Genomic DNA, 22,917 nt, shown 5'->3' with positions numbered 1-22,917 from the left:
ATTTTGCTTCTACCTTGCCAATCCTATCCTAATTGTGTCATTTTATTGCCAAACTATTTTGGTGTGGCCTAGGTTTCAAAGTTTAATGGACAGATAAAGAGTAAGCATGTCTGCCCTTGTTCCCCACCTTAAGGAGAAAGCATTGTATCTTCACCATTCATACAAGGTGTTCTCACTGGAAGTATGGAGTACATGTCTTTAATCTGTTGAGATGGTTCTGTTCTACTTCTGGTCTCCTCATAGCTTTTACCATGAACAGCTGTAGAATTTAGTCCAATACTTTTTCTCCAAGTAGTGACAGGATCATATGGCTTTTTCCTTTCCTCTGTTAAAATGATGACTTTTGGGGGTGGATCTTCCAATGCTGAACCAACACTGCCATCCCTATAACAAAACCACTTTCTACATCCTGCCAGACCTGACTTCTAATTGTTTTGTTAAACAAATTTCTATCTATGTTCATACTTTTTTCTTCTATTTTCTTTATCCAGTTTTAGGATTAGTACAATGTTGAGTTCCTAAAATTAGGGGAGAAGTGTTCCTCCTTTTTTCTGCTTTAATCGTTTGATACAATTTATTAGTTAAAATGTTTATGAGCCTGCTGTTGTCATATAGTTATGTTTTCAAGCTAGGAATATACTTTCTTTAATAGGTGCTATTCAAATTTTATATTTCCTCCAGAGTTAGTTTCATTAATTTGTTTTCCAAGGTACTTCTTAGAAGTTGTCCAATTTATTTCAAAACAGATTTTTGAAATATGCTTTCTATATCCTTTTAAATTCTGCAAAATCTGTGGTAATGTCTCCTAGATCTTGATATTGTAATTAAAAAAATGTATAATTGATATTGTGTAACAGGAAGAAAAAGTCTAAAGGTGCAGGGGAAGTGGGAGGGGTAGGGGAAAGGAAAAAAGGGAAAAGAAAAAATATGAGAAAAGGAAAAAAATAGAAACAAAGTCTTTGCAAAAAGGGAAGGGTGGAAGTGTTGAAGGGAGGGCAAGGTAAGGGGAAAAATATAAGAACCAAGATACTCATGTAAAGGTACAAGATCCCAATGATGAATGTAACTGTATTTTATACCTAAAATGTACCAATAAACTTAATGGGAAAAAAAGAATAAATATGCCCTTTTAAAAAATGTACAGAAGAAATGGAACATTTAAATTAAAAGAAGTTATTAAAGATTGAAAAACTTAGGTAAGTTCAAACATTCAAACAAAACCACTTAACATTGTCATCTATTCATAGAAACATAACATCAGTAGTTAGAATAGCAATTGCAAAAATGCTGAAAAATCCTTTTGTAAAAAATAACTGTCTTTTCCTTGATAAAAGGACTGAAGTAATATGAAAGAGGGATAATACTCAATAAGCAATCAACTAGTTAATAGCTAACATTCTTGCCCTCTTTCTATGGGCCAACTGTAGTTAGGTTATTAACTTACTCCTCATGACAATGAAGCAAAAAACCAAAACCTTATGGGGCAGAAGTAAAAAGCCTTATGCTTGTTATTCTCCTCCTATAGTAGAGAAAATTGAAGAACAAATAAACTAAACCAAACCATTTTTCCCTAACACACACAACCAATAATATATGGAGCCAGCTAGCTCAATTTTAGAGCCCATAGTTAAATCATTGAGCTAAGCTGTCTTTTTCCACAGCAACTGCTGTATGTGTTGCTTTGGAATGATGTAAATAAAAGATATGAAAGGCTTCTTCTATTAAAAAAAGGTTGAATGGCTAGATATATATCTCGTTTTTCAATAACTTTTTTCACTTATTTTTGAAAACATTTCTATTTTAGTATGTGGTATGGTTTAGATCTAAAATAACCCTCTCCCTGACCCATTTCATGTGTCCTGAGGTGAGGGCTTTTGGAAGGTGGCTGGATCATGAAGTCTCTATACTTGTCAGTGGATTACTCATCAGCTAAATGTACTGTTATGAGATGGGGCCTACTTAGAAGAGGTGGATCACTGGGAGCTGACTCGGAAGGTTATCTTCTCCCTGGCTCCTCTGTATTCTCTCTGCTTCCTGGCTGCCATGGGTTGAGCAGCCTTCTTTCATCATGACTTTCTACCATAGCATTTCTGCCTTAGAGCCAGCTGACCATAGACTAAACCCTCTGAATCCATGAGCCAAAATAAACATCTTCTTCTTTAAGTTGAGGGTGTAGGATAGTTTGATCCAGTAACTAGAAAATGACTAATGCAGTTTAGTTTTTAGTTGATGCACAATAAGTGTACATATTTATGGGTGTAATTGAGAAACTCAATACATGCATATAATGTGTGATGATTAAATCAAAGTAATTATCATTTTTCTTACTTAAATATTTAGCATTTCTTTGTGTTTGGAAGTGTCAATAGACTTAATGTTTACAATTTCTCAAGTCTTCCTAAATCAATTTGTGTGCATGTGTGTACGTATGTGTAGAATGAAATTTCATTCTCCAATCATATTTCTCATGAATTTAGAGAAATTATCCCAAAGAAAACCTAAAAAGATACATTAGAAAAAAGAAAAACTACTTGTGTAAAGGAGAATAAGAGGACAGAGTTTGCTTTATAAAATAGAAAAGAGAAAGTAAATAGTATAATGGTATCAATTTTCCCCAAATTAATCTTTAAATTCAGTAGAATTCCAATAGAATCCTAATACATGTGTGCATGTATATAACTTTATAAGGCTATCTAAAATTCATATAGTTGAGATTAGGTAATGTTATTTCTGCATTTCATTAAATTAGTTTGCATTTCTAAAAAATAATTGCTCATTCTTTTTAAAACTTAACCACCATTACATCAACATATCTAAATACCTCAATATTATCACATACCCTCTAAGTGTTCAAAATTCTAATTGTTTCATAAATATAATAGCTCTTTTACATTTCAAAGATTCAAATAAGGCACCTATATTGCAATTGGTAAAGTCTATATATTTTTCTTCCATCAACTGTTGTTCTTTCTTGTAATTTATTTATTGAAGAAATCAAATTGTTTTTCTGATAGTTTCTCACTATCTGGCTAGTGCTAATTGCATCCTATGGTGCAGTCTAGCATCTTCCTCTGTTCTCTGAATTTCTATAAATTGCTAGTTTATATGGTGACCAAATAAAATTCAGGCAATCATTTTTCTTTTTCCTTTTCAGCAACACTACTTCCCAGGTGGTGTTCTTCCATTTGGAAGCACTCAAAATCACGTTGTATCTCTCTTTGAAAGGCTAGCAGCTATTGGTCATCAGTGTCTAGATCCACTGATACGGCAAAGATTGCAAAAAGAGTGATACTCTCATGCTACAATAATTCTTCATTATTAGCTAGAGTGAGACTATAAAAAGCAACATTTCTTCATCTACTATTTAATTTTGTATAGCATAGTTTGTTTAGCAAAAGGCAGAATAAATGCTTCATTACTGTGGATAATATAAATCTGACAAATACTAAAATAGAAAATTCATCCTCTTGGATATGAACACTTATTTTAAAATTTAGTAATTAATGCAGCCCGGTATTGGTATAGACATATTTACACATGGAATGGAATATGGATTCCCCACAACATATTTATTATTCAAGATGTTTTATTGAATGAATTAGCAACTAGATGAAGAATCAGAACATTATCAGTGACCCAGAAACCTCCCTCACTTGCTCATTCATCTTGACTCTTTTTATACTTCCTATAATTGGACTGTGATATGTACTCTTCAATATTTGGTTCTTTTTATTAAAGATTACCCCTAGAAAATTCTTTCATATTGTTGTATCCAGCTATGAATCATTTTTGTTCTTGTTTGTTTGATGGTTTGTTTTGAGACAGGGTCTCACTGGGTAGTTTGGGCTGGTCTTGAACTCACAATGTTGCCCAGTCTGGCCTCGAATTTATGGCAGTCTTTCTGCCCCACACTCTTCAGTGCTGGAATTACAGGCATAAGCCACATGCCTGGCTTCACTTTTGTTATTATATCTGTGTAATAGTACTATGTGATAAGCAGAGTTCTAAGCACTAAAGATAGAGCAGGTGATGAAGAAGGGTCCTTACTTTCATAGAATCTACCTCTTAGTGAATATAATAAATACAAATATGTATATATAGGTACATATTTGTATTTATTATTTGTACATACATATATACATATATGTATATGTTTGAAAGTTAGAACTATTGACTGAATTGTGCCAGGATAATTTGTTATACATTTGGTAAACATGTAAAAGTAGATTGCAATTATATGCCATACCCAAAAATTTAATTCTAAGAAATTTAATGATCTAAGTGTAAATGTGAAACTTTAAAAGCTTTAGAAGAAATATTCATTAATAAATTATAAGTATTTGTTGAAAATCTACTTGTAACCACATTCTCTGGGTAGTATGGGCACAACAATGAAAATAACATAGAGGCATCTGAGCTTTTCTGAATACAGTGAGACAGACACTAAAATATAAACAAATTATATGAATATTAGAAAATTGTAAGAGCATCAGAGAAAAATAAAACCAGTGTAGACAAGGTAGTAAAGAGTGCCTGGAAAGAGCAGGACTGTGTGGTAAATATAGATAGGACAGTTGGGGAATTTAGGAGGAAATTCTCTCTTAAGTTTAGAGAAAAAATGGTTAATCTGATTGCACTACATACAAATTATATATATATGCAAGAAAAAGAAGTGAGAAGATATTTTAAACATGTAATTATTCAGATTAGTATCCATCATATACAAAGAACTTCTACAAATTAATAAGAAAAATACAAATGATGAAAAGAATAAAAGCCAAAAAGGTGAATATGAGACTTAGCAAAGAGAAGATGCAAAGTTTAATTCAAATGGGGAAAAGGTCAAGGAAAATATAAATATAATCCACAGTGTTTTTAATTTAGTATCTTTCTAATTGAGTTAGTTTAAATCTAAAAAGAAGTATATATCATTGAGATGAGCAAAGCCTTAAATAGTTGCCTGGATCAGAAAGAAAATATATTCTGAGTTTAAATGACTGCTTCTCCATCTTCTGTAAGAATTAAGGCATGAGTTCTGGGGTTACATTGGCTATCAGAACCATAGGTCCAGTAGGAAGCTGAGTTCTGGCTCCACTTGTCCTTCTTAGCAGTGATTTTAACCAATTCTCCTTTAACTTCTGTAGTAAATGTAAACCCTTTCCTCTAAGTTTTAAGGTCCAAAGAGGAAGAAAGTGACATTCTAGAACAAGAGAGGATTTAAATGTACTCTACATTGATGTCTACTTAAAGAAAGAAAATTAATTTGTGGGTTATCTAAGAAGGCTTTTTTGTCACTTTTTCTTTCCTGGTTCTCAGAGTTAATGCCCTTTTCAATTCAATGTTTAGTGATGCTTCATCAGAAGTAATATATTTCAGATTTGTCAAAAAATGTTAACTGATACAACAATGAGCTGTCCTGTCCTTGCTACCAAAATGGGGCCTCCTTAATGCAAGTCTCATCATTATGCTTTCATTTCAAACTGTATTCCAAACCTAATAAATTATTTGCTCTTCGGAAAACAGAAGATGCCTTTACACCTTTGATTCCTTCTATTAATTATTATTATATAAGCACTGTAGTTGGATTTCTATTTTCATAGTTTATATTAAAATGAGAGAAAGTAGATGATAACATGAAAATGTAAACAGTATGTCCCGTGTCCTGAATTTTTCAAAGGACCTGGAGATAGAATAATGGAGAAGTGCTATTTTAGGTAAATTGATAAAGAAAGGCTTTTGGATAAAAACAAAATTTATGTAGACTTGAGGGAAGTGAGAAAGGGAGCCACGCAATTACCCAAAAATGAATATACTGTATTTGTCAATAATGTATTTGAAATAGGTTAGCATTATGCCAGTTTAAAATCTAAAATTACAAGAGGCAAGGTGCCGGCACCAAAAAAGTTTCTTTAAATATTCACACTGCCAAAGAATATTTTTCTCCAAAATAAAAAGAAAATGAGATAGCCTTTGAAATTTGGCACAGATTCTCCAGCTAGTTCAATTATCAGTTCATAAGCACCGGACCACAGACATATTAAAGTTTTGAGATTTAATCTAGATATATCAAATTCTTTATTAGTTTTTAGTTTTATTGTACATATATGCAGTACATAATGATTACATTCATCATGTGGAGTTAGTGCATGTAAGCAATGCATCTTAATTAATTTTGATCCCCTTCTCCTCCTCCTCTTTCCCCTCCCTCCATCTGTTGGTCCCTCTCCTTTTGTAATAGATCTATTGCTCTCTTTCCTATTATCTTTTATTTTGCTCATTAATTGATTTTATACTTTAGGCTTCTCATATAAGAGAAATCATGAAATATTTAAGCTTGGGATTTAAGCTTTTTTTTTTTTTTGTACTGGGGATCGAACTCAGGACCTTGTGCTTGTGAGGCAGACAGCGGAGCCACTGAGCTAAATCCCTCTCCTTTGATTTAAGCTTTTTATGATTTATTTCATTTAACATTATAGTCTCTGAAAGAGAAAGGCTATAAGGAATTTGTAAAGACATTCTGATTACAAATTAAATATCTAAAACAGCCATGAAGTACTGGGCCATATGTTATGTGGTGATCCATTTAGTTTTGATTCGTTAATTTATTATTCATTCAATAAGCATTCTTGAACATTACTGCACTTCTGACATTTTGACAGGATCAAGGATTAAACACTTTTTTAAAAAATGTAAGCACTATTCTTGAAGAATCAGTCAGTCTTCTAAACACATAAATTATTACAATACAATTTATGATTGCTCTATTAATGGTTTTTTCAGTCAATATAGGAATGTGAGGGAAAGGCCCTAAACACACTTTTATTTGGGGAGGGAATAGGGTCAAAGAAAGCCTCCAGAAAACATTTTCTTCTTTGAATTTGATAATTCTAGTAAATTAGAGTGCTAAACCCAGTGTACCTCCTCTCCATGAGCACTATCTGGATTAACAATTTCCCATTATTTGCACATACTTACGTGCCTTTCCTTTAACTATGTCATTAGTTATATCAAAATAGTTAGGGTCACCACCTTTTCAGGGCATTCCCAGAAATGCTCACCTCCTCCTCCCCTCTCCTGGCTAGAGATTTTTCCAGGAACAAGTGATGATATGGTCTGTACTACATACTAATATATAAAACTGTTGGGCCATTCCTGGAAATGCTAGATTCAGAGATTGAGTGACCAAAAGACTGAACAGGCAAAATTTTCACTTGTTCTACTAGGACTGCCAAAATTTATCTTTCAAAGCAGGGACATTTGTCTTCGGAGGGAATTCAATGAGAATTCCACAGTGAAGAAGTATTTCAATGAATTTATATGGTACAGTTGATTTCTGCAGCGATTTCCTTCTAAAATGTAGATGAAGATGAACATCAATAAAGGATCATTCACGCTGAACTTTTAGTAATCAACTCATAAGGAATTTTAATGTAATTTGTTTTCACATATTGCAGGCTCATAAAATGCATAATTTTTCTTACCCAATTCATAGTTGGAAGATTTATCATTAGGAGGTTTTATTCAAGGCCAGACCCTTTAGCAAAAACCTGAATGTTTTTTTCCCTCATTCTAGCAAAATCCTCCTGTTAAGGAACTGAAGTGCTTCAAACACCCTAGTAATGGTACAGTAAATTACATTTTCTCATTTGGAACATTGTAATAGATTTCTCTACAGAGTGATTTATCATGCAACAATTAGGAACCCAAGGGAATTAGATGACCATTTTAAATTTTATCAGCTTGTTTCAATAAACTGTTAATGTGACCCTAATGTTTGGGAAGCACTTTAATATAATCAGATTTTGGTTGTTCAATCTACTGACATTAATGGCTACCTCATTAATCATAGCATTCTTGCTGAGACCTTGGAGGCTGAGCTAAGTTCAGTGGACCAATTCTTACAATAATAAAAACAGGCAATTTTTGACAGGGAAATATTCTCACTTTAACTACAAAATGTGTTTTGTTATTTCTTAGGAATTGACAGGGGTAACTGGAAACTCTAAAAGCTTACAAAATAACAATTAAAAACCCTTTAAACTTAATTCTCAAATTGGTCAATTAAGTCAAGACCTCCTATAATCATTACCTGTAATGATTTTCTATTATTTAAAAGTATGGAGCTATACAGCAAGACCTAAAACAGGCCAGATGATGAATACATAATAAACGTCTGCCTCACATGCCTGGGTAGCATCTGATGGTTTGCACAAATCCTGCAGCGCTGAAACATGCCTTCAACTTTTAAAACCCTATAGTTAATTCCTCAGTGGTTTTTCAGAGGGAAGAGGGTACTACTGGGTGATTTTTAAGATTCTTAAAAACTATGTGTAAATACAGAGGTTGATTTTAGTACTTCTGATTTTTTTTCTCATTTTGATAACAGATGCTCACCCAGTCTCTTAAATGTCCACAGAGCCGAAGAAACAAGACGTACTGTTTTTATCCCCATACCATATAGTTTCCTGCTTAGGTTGCTGCTGTAAAATGCCTTGTATTATATGTCAGGGCTGGAAAAAAAGGACATAGTACCATCTGTTTCTAAAGTTGTGGTTTTATTTTATTAATTTTTCTTGTTAAACTTAATAGAATATGATTCTGTTGGAAACAGTTTATTAAACCATGCAGTTAGCTGAGGAAGGAAAAATCAGACATTTTCAAGTCAGGCTAAAATGCTCTATGCTTAAAAAAAAATTCACTTTTGGTTTCAAGGAACTCTCATCATTAAATGTGTGGTTTGTGTGCTGGGTTTTATATTATCCTCAAGGATTAAACTATAGAAAATGGGCATAAAAAATGAAATAAAAAAGTTCATAACAATAAAACTAAACACATCTTCCCAAAGCAGAAAATTTTTTGAAAATGTCGCATGACTGAATCATCAATCATAATGCTTTAGTTAACTTTTATTTATTTAAATATATTATTTTGAATAAAGACTCTAGGGTACAGATCTTTAAGGGGAATATGAGTCCTCTGAAAATATTCTAGTGCAATGCACCTTCTCAAAGTGACTATGAATTCCATGAAACAGAATAGTGCCAGTACACCCATTCGTTCACCAAGCACTTACTGAGCACATCCTATTTTACAAATGCTGTGTATCTTAGAGTTTTGATTCTGAGAATGACTTGCTGAGTGAATTGCATGTCCTATGCATAATATTTCAAGGATTGGGAAGAAATGATGTTTTTGCCTTAGATTTAGTAGGCACTTATTTCAATAATTTCTTGCTAAATGAATAAATGTACCCATAGTCTAATATATTTTACACACTATGAAAATATAGCCAAAAATTTATAATCAGTTAAAGACTCTGTGTTAGGAAAGATTATTTGTAGGAGTTGATTTTTCCATGAAAACAAAATTAAAATTATTGTTTTTCAGATTGATTAAAAGGTAGCAGCCAATTTATTATCTGCCAAGTCAGAATTGCTAATAGTTCTTGAAAACTCTCCCCGTTTGGGAAATGTGGAGGCCATAGCAATATGCTGCTCATATCTCTGATGGTGGGGAGCATCGTTGCCCAGCAAACCCAGTTGCCATCTCTGCAAACCCATAACTAGTGAGTGTGCAGGCTTTGCTGATCCCATCCTTCTCCCAGCTGGAGAAGAAGCCAGATTCCCCTGAAGGGCAGTTTTGCCTTGGGATCTCCATTGGGTTCACCAAAACTTTCTTAGTACTATGCTGCTGTCTGAGACTTTTCATGTAAGCCTTCTTCCTTCTTCATCTCCTTTCAAAGATGTCAGACTTGCATTGGGACCTGAAGCCTCTCTTTGCCCACTTCACCTTCCTCCCTTTTATCCTTCACATGTTTCCCCCCTTGGCCTCTACTTCTTAGAGGATCCACACAGAGAAAACTTTCTCAATAATCCTTGCAAGCTGTTTTACTCTAGACGGTAGGGAACAGATTCTTAGTTTGTTTGAAAGAGCACTAACTGCTATCTGAAAGTTACAATCGTAATTGTTACACTCTCCAAACAGGCAGAATAAATACCATTCATCTTTTTATTTCATTTTTATTAATATGAAATTTTCTCCCTGTAACTAGTAGAGACCAACTTTGACAACTGTTAGACAAAAGAGGAACACCATTTTAGATTGCATCATAAGATTTCACTCTGCTCCTTAGTTTCAAGATATAGATGGGTGACATGGACAGATATGTCACAAAACCATGCACGCATGTTCAGTTGATGGCTCCAGATTATGCCTTGGATTATGTAATTTTGAAGAATACTGTAAATAGATAGTTTATTACAACTGAATTTTAACTTTTACCTTATATTCTAATTCTTTATGGCATAGAATTTTTATTGAGCAACAATTTTTTGATTATTTCTCCAGCCAATTTAGTCCAGTGATTTTCAAACCTTTTAAAATTTAATCATGGATGGGCCAGGGATTTAGCTCAGTGGTTCAGGCGCCTGCCTCGGAAGTGCAAAGTCCCTCTTTCGATCCCTGGTACCAAAAAAAAAAAAAAAAAAAAAAATTTAATCATGGAATTCCATGCCTCCCCACATACTGTATATTGAGCAAATAAAATCTTAGACTTGAAGACCCAGAAATTAAACCATTCAACCTTATTTCCCCCAAGGACTCCTAGAATTCTACCTTGAAGTTTGAACATGACCATTTAGATTGCATCTTTTGGATCGCAAACTAAATTTATATCCCAACATACTGTAGGAAGGTATTTACGGACCTTGTTCCATATGGTGTCTTCTTTCAACTGTGACAGAACTTTCTATGAATGACAGTAGAAATTACATATCTGAAGCGGGTGAAAAATTAATTTCAGCTGGCATCAAAATTTTTCTTGGGAGACAATTGTCTTTGTTTAAGAAGATGCTTTGGTAAGTCTTTTAGAGAGTGCCATCTAAGACAGTCAAGTCATGGGCTTTGAAGACAAATTTAAAAGTGATAAGCAACCTGCTCTGCCAAATAAATGTAAAAGAAATTGAGAGTTGGAAAAGAATGAAGGAGAAGGATTAGGAGAAAGAAGAGGCAGACAAGAATCAGGCAAGACTGTAAGGGACAGAAGCCCAAGTTATATTTGTAAAAGCCAAATGCATGACATGCCCCATTATAATTTCAGTGATATATTGTAATTATATATGACATTATCAATGGACATCAATGGTATGCTTTACTTTCTCTAATTTATTTTTAATTGACCTAATAATCCCCTAATATATAATATATCCCCACTTTATTGATAAAGAAAATTAAGATCAGGGCCCTCCATCTAGATATTCATTCCATGAAATACATATCTATTGGCATGTCACCAATTAACATATATTGTATTAAATGCTGGGCATATGTATAGGTGAAGAGAGATGAAATTCCTGTTCTTAGGGAGACCATATACATTTATCTGCTTTACGCTGGTGGTGAAAGATTCATTGCTAGGTATATATTTTAAAAACAGTAATGCTCCAAAAAGTTGATCTCTTTAAACAACGCCACTCTTCAAGAAGTTACAAATCTTGGCTTTTCTACTACTTCATGTCTTATAATAGACACACAGTGGGTGAATAACCTACTGGAAATGCACACCTTCCCATGTGCCACTGATTACTTCAGGCACCTTTCGTCGTTACTCGCAAGCCTTGGAACAGCGCTCTGAATTTAAAGTGTCTTCTTCTGTGCTTGATGTGCCTAATTATGTCAGCACCAGCTGGAAAGAGATACTGACAAGACAGTGCAACACGGCTATGTTCTCTACACAATTCAAATTCAGGGGCAGGCTTCCACCTCCGCCTCCCCCTTCCGTCTCCGTCAGCATGAAGCGAAGCAAGTGTAGTGCTCCATATTAAACTCTCAGAAAAGACAAGACACAAAGACAGGTTTCACAATCCTTTCAATCTCTCGATATCAAAGGTTTCTAATATCAAAATTATCATCAATAGTTAAATTACATAGCCATAGGAAGTGCCATACCACGTTAGGTTTCAAATGATGTTTTAACGCCTTATTAATTTGTACTTCTGATGACAAATTTTGATCACTCTCTTTCCCCTTCCTGGGGTAAAGCAGTGAAATATTCCATCTGCTTTCATTGTCTTTGGTGCATAATGGCCTCATAACCTAATATATAGTGACTTAAGAAGAAGTACACATTCAATGGAAGCGTTTAGTAGCTGCCATAAGCATATAAGTAGAAGTAGCATTTACATTCCTTTAAAAATGGGTTTATAGTATTTGTTTATCTTTTTATTTGTGTGATTTAACAGATATTTATTGGATGGCTCCTATGCTCTTGATGCTGGGGATACAAGATACAAAGGACACACTTTTATTCTTCTAGAATTTCCAAGCTAGTGAGGGGCACTGGCAAGCAGGCAAAAAAATTAATTGAATGAATAGGGAAAAAAATAAATTCACAGAATGTTATGGGAGCACTGGCAGAACAAGCTGGTCTTATGTTGAGTTTTTTTATTTTCCTGTTTGCAACTTATTTAGAAATAGAGATTGACATATACTCTACATAGATAGTAAAATAAAACATTAGTTATGCAAATAGAATATCTAGATAAAGATTTAAAGAAAATAAACAAAAACTCCAACTGAAACTGATTAATACAATTCATCAAACATGTACATTTTAACAGCTGAGGAAACTAATCACTTTTCCTATGTATACATCAAAGCACAATGAAAGTTTTAGAAAGTTCATATCCTTAAACACCTCTACTGTAAACAATGCAAGAACATAATTTTAAAATAAAGCTAACATAATAATTATAACATTAGTATATGAAATTAGAATAAAATGACTAATGGGTTGTATCTATGTAAATGTTTAAAATTAGACTATTTATGGAACTATACTCCAGAGTTCATCCTCGGTTATGGACAGAAAGCAAACAACAACATCTCAGGGTACAAAAATTCTCTAAATGTAGTTTTCTCATTACTAAATACAGGTACACTAATAAATTACATCAAGGTGGCACATATTTTAAGTCCAAAACTTGACCAATTTTTGTATTATTTGGTTTTTATGTAGGTTCTTCTGTTTCAAAGGAACAAACATTCATTCAGGTTACCTCAAGTAGGCAATGCTTGTGTCATTGGGAGGAAAGACTCTCATGTCATACCACCTCGGAAGCCTGCGGCTGCCTTAAAGGTAGGTGGGCACTCTAATAAAATTTCTGTGGCTAAAATGGTATGGTCAGATGGTGGAGAACATGACTATCCATGACTAAGCTCCTGCACAGGGTTCTCCTTATAAGAAACTTGTTAAATTACTACCACTGTATTTACTTCTAATAATTTTTTACAGCATATGACATGGCATTTTTGTCACATGCTGAGCGAACACTTTTTGTACAATAAAATATCAGGTTATTCTCAGTGTGCTACAATTTTCTGAGGATACATGAGCTGCATGCAAAGAAATTCAAAAACAAAAGCAAGTACAACTCAAATTTAAAAAAATAATAGCCAAAGAACTCAAAAAATCAGACCTCCCAAATTTAAAGACCCAATCCAAAAATGGGTATCTGAAATGAAAAGACACTTCCCAGATGAAGAAGTAGAAACAACAAATAAATATATGAAAAAGTGTTCAACATCATTGGTCATTCATGAAATGCAAATTAAAGCAATGCTGAGATTCCTCCTCACTCCAGAAAGAATGGCTGATATTAAGAAATGAACCAATAGGGTTAGGGATTTAGCTCAGTGGATCCGTTGCCTGCCTCACAAGCTCAAGGACCCAAGCTCAATCCGTGGTACCAAACAAAAATAATAAATTTTTAAAAAATCAACCAATAACAAATGCTGGTGGGGCTATGGGGACAAAGCAACCCTTCTCCACTGTTAGGAGTGTAGACTGGTGCAACCACTGTGGAAATCAGTGTGGAGATTTCTCAAAAAATTAAAATGAGAAGTTCCATTTGACCCAGCTATTCCTCTTCTTGGTATCTTCTTGAAAGAATTAAAAACTTCATACCATAGCGATATATATAACCCTAACCCTTGTTTATAGTGGCAAAGTTTGTAATAGCTAAATCTTGGAAAAAGCCCAAATGCCCATTCACCAATGAGTGGATAAAGAAGATGGGTTTTTTTAAATACAGTGGAATAGTGCTCTGCCATAAAGGATGAGCTTCAGACATTTATAGCTAAATGGATAGACCTTGAGACCATATTCTTAAGTGAAATAAATCTGACACACAGATCTAGTCACCATGCTTTGCAGTAGATCTCAGAATTTTGTTTTTCTCTCTGAAACTTGGTACTTTTTGACTAATATGTCCTCATTTCTTACTTTTCCCCAGCCTCTGGTAACCACAATTCCACTCTCATTAAGTTCAAATTTTTAGATTTCACATATCAGTGTAATCATGTGGTGTTTGTCTTTTTGTACTTAAAATGTCTATTTCACTTGCAAATATATCCTGTTGTGTATTAAGTAGTATTCCACTGAGTAGTATCCCATTGTGTATGTATATCACAGTTTTATCAAGATATAATATCTTTATGTAATCAAAAAATATTTTTGAGCACCTACTCTGAGCCCACCACTCTTCTTGGCACTGGCATCACCTATAAGTGACCAAAACAGATTCTAATCACTATTCTTGATAAACTTCTTAAATTATTTCAAATCTTTTAGAGGAGTAACAATTACAGTCCACTCCTGCTTCTCCCTTTTTATGGAGATGACTCCCATTAGCACAGCAATCCTGGTTACCCTGCCTCTTGCTGCTCTTTGAGGGGAAGCTGTTTCTATTGTTGGTGAATTTGGGAGGAGTACCTGGACCTGGGTGCACCTGGGGGGTTCACAGTGATACTCTGCAACTATACAGCATCAATAGCACAAGGACAGACTCTGCTCCTGCAGAAGGGGGTCAGAAGTATATGCACTGGGGCAGACAACTTTTCTATTTTCAATATGGAAAAGCCTATTTTGTTGTGCTCTTTTCACATCCCTTAACCTGGATTTTATCAGCATAATGGTGATATTTTGAGTTTGTGTATTCTCCGTTTGTGTTTGTTAGAATGATAGAGAGAGTCATTAATGGGGATATGTCAGACAAGAGAATCCTATTCCTCTTCCATGGTATTCAAAGGAATAGCTTCCTATAGAAGGTATACATCCTTCTAGTCCATGTATTTTTTTTACTACATTTGTGCTTAATAATAAGTCAGTATTATGTATTTTGTTGTTGTTTTTTTCGGTACCAGGGATTGAACTCGGGACCTTGCAGTTGCGAGGCAGGTACCGGAACCGCTGAGCTAAATCCCCGGCCCAGTATTATGTATTTTCAAAACTTTTGCGTACTTACTTTATTAGTACATGTTTTAAGTAGACAATTATTACATTTATTTTGGGGAGTTTGTACCTGTACATACCACATCATAACTCTTTTTTGGTTCCTTTCACTTCCCATCTCTCCCTGCTCACTGCATCTCTTGTTCCCCTTTCCATGTTCCACATGATGTATATTATTCTGAAGCCTGTTTTTCCCACTGACTTTTAAGTTCTTGAATTCTGTTCATACTGGTCTGTATATAGCTTGTTTCAAATTATTCCATAATATTATATCATATGAATGCAAAGCAAATGTTTGCGATAGAACTCCTTTTGCTAGTCTTATGTATTTGCTCTAGATGTACCTCATCTCCTGATGTGTTGGTACCCACCTCTGGGCCTTTGCACACACTACTTTTTGGCTAGATATACCACTCTCCTCATCCCCTATCTTTATCCCTAGTGCTTATTCATTAACTGCAATATTTAGGAATCACCCCAGACATTTCTTCCTTCAGGATGTCTTCTTGAGTCCTCTTCATGCCTTCTCTTTCCCAGATCGTTGAAAGGATCTCTATTTCAAAAATAAGACCTAAGTTTTAAAGCATTTCATAAACTTGATTGAGTACTATGCAAAAGAAAATGTTTGTGAGGTACACCTTCCGTATTTCTTGCATTAGATCTCATCAAGATTAAACTTCTTTTTTTTATTGTAGATCTGTTTCTCCAAGACTATATTAGAAAACTAATTGTTAATGAAGCCAAATATGCATTTCATATTTCCATTTTTACCCATTACACTGAATAATTTCTGATTAGAATAGAACATGCCTACTGTTGAAAAACTGATGGTGATATCAATGCTGGCAGACAAATGAGATTTGTCTTTTTTGAATTAGAAAGTAGACAACCCTCTTTTTTCAATCAGGGTCATTGCTTTACAAATATATTTTCTTCATTTATTGTGATGACTGTTCTAGTTTAAATTATTTATGATGAGACTATACTGTAGTTTATAGTTTGAATAATAGCAGTCTTTACTGAGGTTCTTTGCTAGTAAATCTTTGCTAAAAATATTCAATATCTTTGGTTTTCAGTGAGGATTTCTGGAATTAGTAGAAGCTTTAATGTATTTGTAGCATAAATCATACACAGTAAGTTCAGTTCTGAGGAATACAATCTCTACAAATACCCAGGAAAGTTTTATTTTATTATGTTTTATTCAGGAAAAAGATGTTTTGTTTCTGATGCACAAGTGTTTTGTGAGTAACACTCGTTAGGGTTAATGGGAATAAGATGCAAAAATCTCTCCTGCTCTGTGAACAGTACAGAACCAATAATGTTTCCGGGAGGAATACTCTGACACCTTCATAAAACATTTATTTTAGCTGGATAGAAAAAAAGGTAAAGAAAAACCTCCTTTAATAAAACATTTGCCCTTATTTTACTATGCTATTTTAGAATTTTATTTATTCAAGTATCACATGCAATAAGTTTGCATTATATACACATTTAGCACAGAATGAAAGCATGCCAATACCCTCATGTTATAAAACAAGATAGCATCTCACATACCAAAAGTGAAGATTTTGGTAGAAACTTGCCTAATTCCTCACTGTCCTAGGTTTGTGTGTAAATCTTTCCTACACTGGGCATAAGCTATTATCCCTCATATGATAAAGAAGCAGAGAAAGCTTATGTTTATTTAACTTTCTAAGCTGGGAGTTTGTAAAACCATAAAATAAAAATTTATGTTGGAGGAAAATCATTCTTTTTTATAAAAAACGACTTGCAGAATATCTGTGCACTAAATCTATTTTGTAGTATTATCATACTATGGTTATATATTAAATCTCAGAACAGTTGAAATTTTAGAGATATATTAAAATTTTATAAAAGAACTTTAAAATACTACAGAGTTCTTTTTGAAAAATCTCTAAATAAAATATAATTTTCTTTCAAAATCACAGTAGGAAAACTAATATAGTTTATAAAATTAATAATTTCATAAATTCTATATTATTTCTGCTCAGCTTTTTAAAGACATTGCTGGTATTCTGATAGTCTTTAAAAGGTAGAGCTAATGTTTATATGTCTTGAGTAAAATATGCCACTCTTCTTGAGGAAATGTTAAAATGTCAAGCATCTATGTTCTCCACAAGTAAATAACACATTATATGGCTACATTATGACCAGATTATATCTATTAGTTACTGCTGTGCACCATGTAAATCTCTAGATTCCCCTGGGAAATGAGAAAATCATTTCAGACTTCAATAACCAACAATCAGTTATTGCTCTGGGCAATAATAAAGCTGAATGCAAATTACCTAAAGTGAAGTTAGCAGCGTAACAAATGAAATACAGATTTGTTTTTTCCCCTCTCTTAAAATAAATGTAGCATCTCCTCATCCCACACTTCTGTGTTTTCCAGTAGGGTCTTCCAAACAGTGTATTATCTCAACAGTCTATTTGAGATTTGAAACATGTGGTTAAAACTTATAAGTTAGTTTGTGTGATATCATTTACTTGTTTGGTGCTCAAAAATCATCAACAATAGCAAACACCACCAATAACAAACAAAAATATCAAACCCAGAAGAACCAAAAACCTGCAAAATATAAAACATTTATTTAAGAGTTTTACTAGATGCTTATATCTTTGCAAATATTAAATTTTCCTAATGAAAATGTTAAAAGTTTTTTCAGATTCTTCATTCATATAGTAAAATGGCCAGCATGAAAAATGATAAAATCACCTTTCAAGTTAGCTATAATGGGGTTGCCTATGTATTGTTATACCACATTATTAAGTGTTTATTCAAATGAATATTAAAGAGAAAGAAGTGGTTCACAATAAAGGGTAGTTTACAAATTTACTCTTAGAATTTCTTTTTTCCGTAACATTATTTATTTATCCAAAATTGATTTCTTACTCACTATTTGCATATATTTCCTATTTGTCACAACAGAATGCAATTATACTGAAACAGATTTCCCAGTAGAAAGTTAATCCTGCTGTTTCACATTTTGTTTAACCATTTTTTATGTATAATTGTAGTCTGTGTTTTGGCATAGACCTCTCCTGAAACAGTAGATTTTCTGGCAATTTGGCTGTTAGCATACATTTGATGGTGAATATAGCCTTTCATTAGCTCTGTATTCAAATAGCACTGCCAAAGTATTTTTTATGTTCTTTACTCATTTCTGTTTATAATAAATCCTTGGAAGCTTGAAGCTGACATCTGTTTTCTGAAGTAATCCTTTTTCTTTCCTGTGTATGAGTACATATGACTTATTATTGTAGAGTTGTTTATTAGAGTTAGGCTGCTAACAATTATTATTATTTTAAAAAATGCATTGTTTTTTTGGGGAAAACATAGGAAAACTGCATGAATAATGTTACCAAAGAATATGTAAAAATTGGCACCTAAAAATATTGGCAGCTTCTGCTTAACCGCATATTTATATTCTGTAGTTTTATTGTATGTTTAGTAATTTGAGGAAGCTTCTATTTCATGGGCCACACTATTTAAAGATAAAATCCTTGTATCAGAGTAAAACCATTATTTAATTTGTCTAAACACCCTATTTTAATTCCTTTATCTCATTCAAGTTGATCCTTTTCTTCTTCTTCTTCCAAACTTTCCATCCTTTTTTTTTCCATTAGCAATTATTGACCAAATACTGTATCTTAGTTCTGTAAGTCATGCTCTCTAATTATCAGAAGCTTACCATCTGATAAGGATGAGAGATGCATAAACAGACAATGGCAATTACTTTTTAATTGGTTGAGAGTCAAGCCAGATAGTCAGTATTGTCTAATAAAACTTTGTAAAATAAGCATAGTTACCATTAACTAGCAATTTTAAAATATTGAAGAGATTGAGTATTGCCCTCCTCTATAATGTCAGTTAAGTGATCAAAAATTCACATAATGTTAGTCTTAAAAATCTTGCATACCCCAGCTGATTTTTAAATTAAGTTCATTAGTACATTTTAGATATACATAGCGATCATATTCATCATAGGGAATTTGTACCTGTACATGATGTATCTTTATTCTTCTTTTTCCCATTCCCCTCCCCTCCCTTCATTCCCTCTCCCCACCCCCTCGTTTACAAAAAACTTAGCAAAACCAGTTTGGTTGATTGCTCTTGTATAAGATGTTACATTTCTTAGACAGTTTTTTCATTATATGCATATGCACATACACACAGATCTAGTACAATGGTGATTTTCAAATTGTGCATGCATTAGAATCACTTAGAATGCCCATGAAAATGCAAACCTATTGAGGCACAGTACACATTTTTTCTACTTCAGCAGATCTGGGCATTTCTGCCAAGTTCTGAAGTGATGCTGGGGCAGCTGGGTAGAGGACTATACACTTTGAGACTTGCTGCATGGTATAAGAAAAACTATTTTATATCCTTTCTTTGGAAGGGTTTAATAAAGAAACAAAATCTACTGGCAAATGCTATTGGTGTTCAAGATATAAACAGGTACATCACATTATCAGGAGATGGCAAATTATGCATCTTTACTGTCTGTTCGTGTATCAGTGTACAATTACTGACAAGATTTGAAGTAAGTCTAAATTTTGATTTAAATTAAAGAATTTTTTAAAAAATGAAAGGTCTCACAAATATTTCATTAGTTTGTATAGTTCAGTTTTCCATAACTATTTTTGTGGGTGACAATGTAGGGCACTGGGATATTCAGAATCAGTAGGAAGTTTACTTTCTTGGAAACACTCCATCCATCTGTGACTGCAACTAGTACTTCTCCCTCCAGTTTATACACTGATGAGATTTTGGAACAGTTACGTAGCTTTGGACACTGTGTTTTGCCTGATCATTAACAAAGGTGCTTTCTGTGAATTTGTTTAGACTTAGCACAGAGAAAAGACAGACTCGTACTTATTTTTAATAGAAAAAGAAAAACAAAAAATCTTTGCCCTTCAACGAAAGTTTCTGGCATAAGATTTACAGAAATATGACTGCTCAAAGTTGAGAATCCAAAATTAGCCCATATTGTCTTCCTCTCCATTTCTAACTCCTATCTCATTTTCCTAATCTTTTATTTTAAATTTCTTGTCTTCATAGACCAGTCCTAGATATCTGCTTCATGCCCTCTCATCTTTCCCCACTTTATGAATTGCTCCTTCTCCGCCAATTCTTCATCATGCACTTGCATCTCATGCCCTCAGCATTTCTGTGATTCTTGCTTTTGATTCACCTAAAGTAAAAGAGTAGTCGGTAATAAAATAGACTGTAGATTCAGGCTAGACTTGAATTTTATTCCTGCAATTAGCACTTGTGTTACATGGGTCAGTTTTCACAGCTTGTCTTCTCCCTTGCTTCATCTGTAAAATAGGGTGAACTCTCACTTTGAATTTTGTGGTAAGAGTTGAATTGTAAAAATTTGTAAAATGTAGCTCAGGATTTGGCAGATATTAAGTGCTTAACTGATGACTCCTTCATCCTCTTCTCTTCCATGAGTTTGCTCCCTACAAGACCTACACTAAAGACCTCCAATCTCCCATCTTCTCCAACGCCTCTCAGACAGAGGGGATAGGGCTGAAAATACTGATATTGTTCTATGATGTCACTTTCTTTAAAACAAATGAACAAACTATGTTTACACTTATCTTTGAATTTAACTTTAAATGTTACCCACAACAGCAGCTTTTTTCATTTCCATCTGCCTTAATGAATTTTCTAGTTAAAAGAGTAAATATTGTTTATGCCCATTTTCATTCCTTTAGATCAGGCAGTACTGCCATTAGATCTGGACAGAGGGCTACTTGTTATTAGAGAAGTCATCAGAAACACACATGCACACACACACACACACTCATGTTTTATTCAACATCACATGGGTATCTATGATACTTGGAATTCTGTACTCAGCAATGGCACAGTGAGAACACCAGCCTGAAACATCCATTCTTGTGTTTCATAAATCAGTGCAGCATTTTCAGTAGTTGCACATGGTGGCTGAGAGACATTTTGTAACTTTAAACTATTTATATTATTTACAAATTTGTATATATGTGGAGTTCTGTGGGGTGTAACACAGCTACATTATATTAAATGCATGTTAAATGAGACTTGCAAAGATTTTAAGGGTCGAAAAACATTTAATGGGATTTAATTACATTTTCAAAATGACATTTTATATTCTGATTTTAAAAAGAATTTTAATTTAAAAACTGATATGTTAGTTATAATTTTGATTAGCTTTTAAGGTTAATGATTTTGAGTATTTTGGAAGACAATATCCTTTTGTGTGTGTATATATATATATATAATTTTATGCTTTGACTACTTTCTTTTAAATTTTGATATAAAGTTTTACATTTTTTATTATAAATATGTTTTGTTTCTTAAAATTCTTGAACATTGATTAGGTCATTGAGCATGAGTAAAAGTAAAGATCACAATAGAAACTGGAAATATAAAGTTGAATCCATATCTATTTCACATATAGGGTATTATACATTTTTTAACTTAATGAACATTTAGTTATTGCTCAAAATAATGAAAGAAGCTAGGTGTGGTTTACGTCTATAATCCCAGCTCTCAGGAGGCTGAGGCAGGATTGCCATGAGTTCGAGGCCAGTCTCATTTACACAGTCAGCTCAAGGCAAGTGTGAACTACAAACATGAGACCCTGTCTCAGGAAAGCACAGACAAAAAATAAATAAATAAAAATAAAAGAAATAAATAATGAAAGAGAAATTTTCATTAAACCTATAATCTTGAATATCAAATCTAATCTTCACAAACTCATATCCTTTATTAAATGAAGTAAATGTTGGCTAACAATGAGAATAAAAAATTATGTAAATTTCACACTCAGAAGCAAAAATTTGAGTCGTGGCCTATACATTAGATGGAAAAAGAGTTAAATGAATGTGGTGAACAAATTTGGTGAGGAAAATGAACTCTCCAAAATGTCATTGTTTTTATTGGATAACGATGCTAGAGCATGACATGAGAACTTCTGACTTTATGAACCATTTCTAGCAAAATATGGTATAACTAAAACTAGTGAGGGGCTTTCAACATGGCTGAATAGAGGAGGAGCCAATTTAGAGCTACTCAGAGAAAAGCAATGAAAAACACAAGTAATTGGAAGAAAGGGAGGAGGATATATCCTTATGCCCAAATCAATCTGGAATAAGAAACTTGTAGTAAAACAAAATATAGGCACAGGACTTCATAAAACAGTGTATCACATGGCTTCCAGTGGTGCTATCACAGGTGCACAGAACAGGAATTGCCATTCTGAGATGTTTCCAAAAAAACCTGCAAAAATGTGGCATATTCAACCCACACAGGATAAATCAGGGATATAAGGTCCCTCACCCCTTTTGCCTCCCTGAAAACAGAAGATACTGAAGCCTGGCAGCAAATGCCATCGGCATACTCAGGAGCAAGTGACTAGTACAAAAAGAGTGGATGCTGAGCCAAATAGCAACTTCTCATCTCTAATAAATTGGGAATTTAGAATCTTGGGACAGACACAAAGACTAAGAGCCAGCTATACCTAGTAACATCTCTGAGGAATAGACATTTCCTAGGGAAGCCTTGATACTAATGATAAAGCTATCTACCATAAATTCACAAGCAACAACATAGA

Source organism: Heterocephalus glaber, unplaced genomic scaffold, assembly GCF_053883595.1.
Source record: "Heterocephalus glaber isolate CG9 unplaced genomic scaffold, H.glaber_assembly_v1.0 deba00001555, whole genome shotgun sequence".
In the NCBI taxonomy this organism is placed as follows: domain Eukaryota; kingdom Metazoa; phylum Chordata; class Mammalia; order Rodentia; family Bathyergidae; genus Heterocephalus; species Heterocephalus glaber.
Note: the sequence above shows the minus strand (reverse complement) of the source record.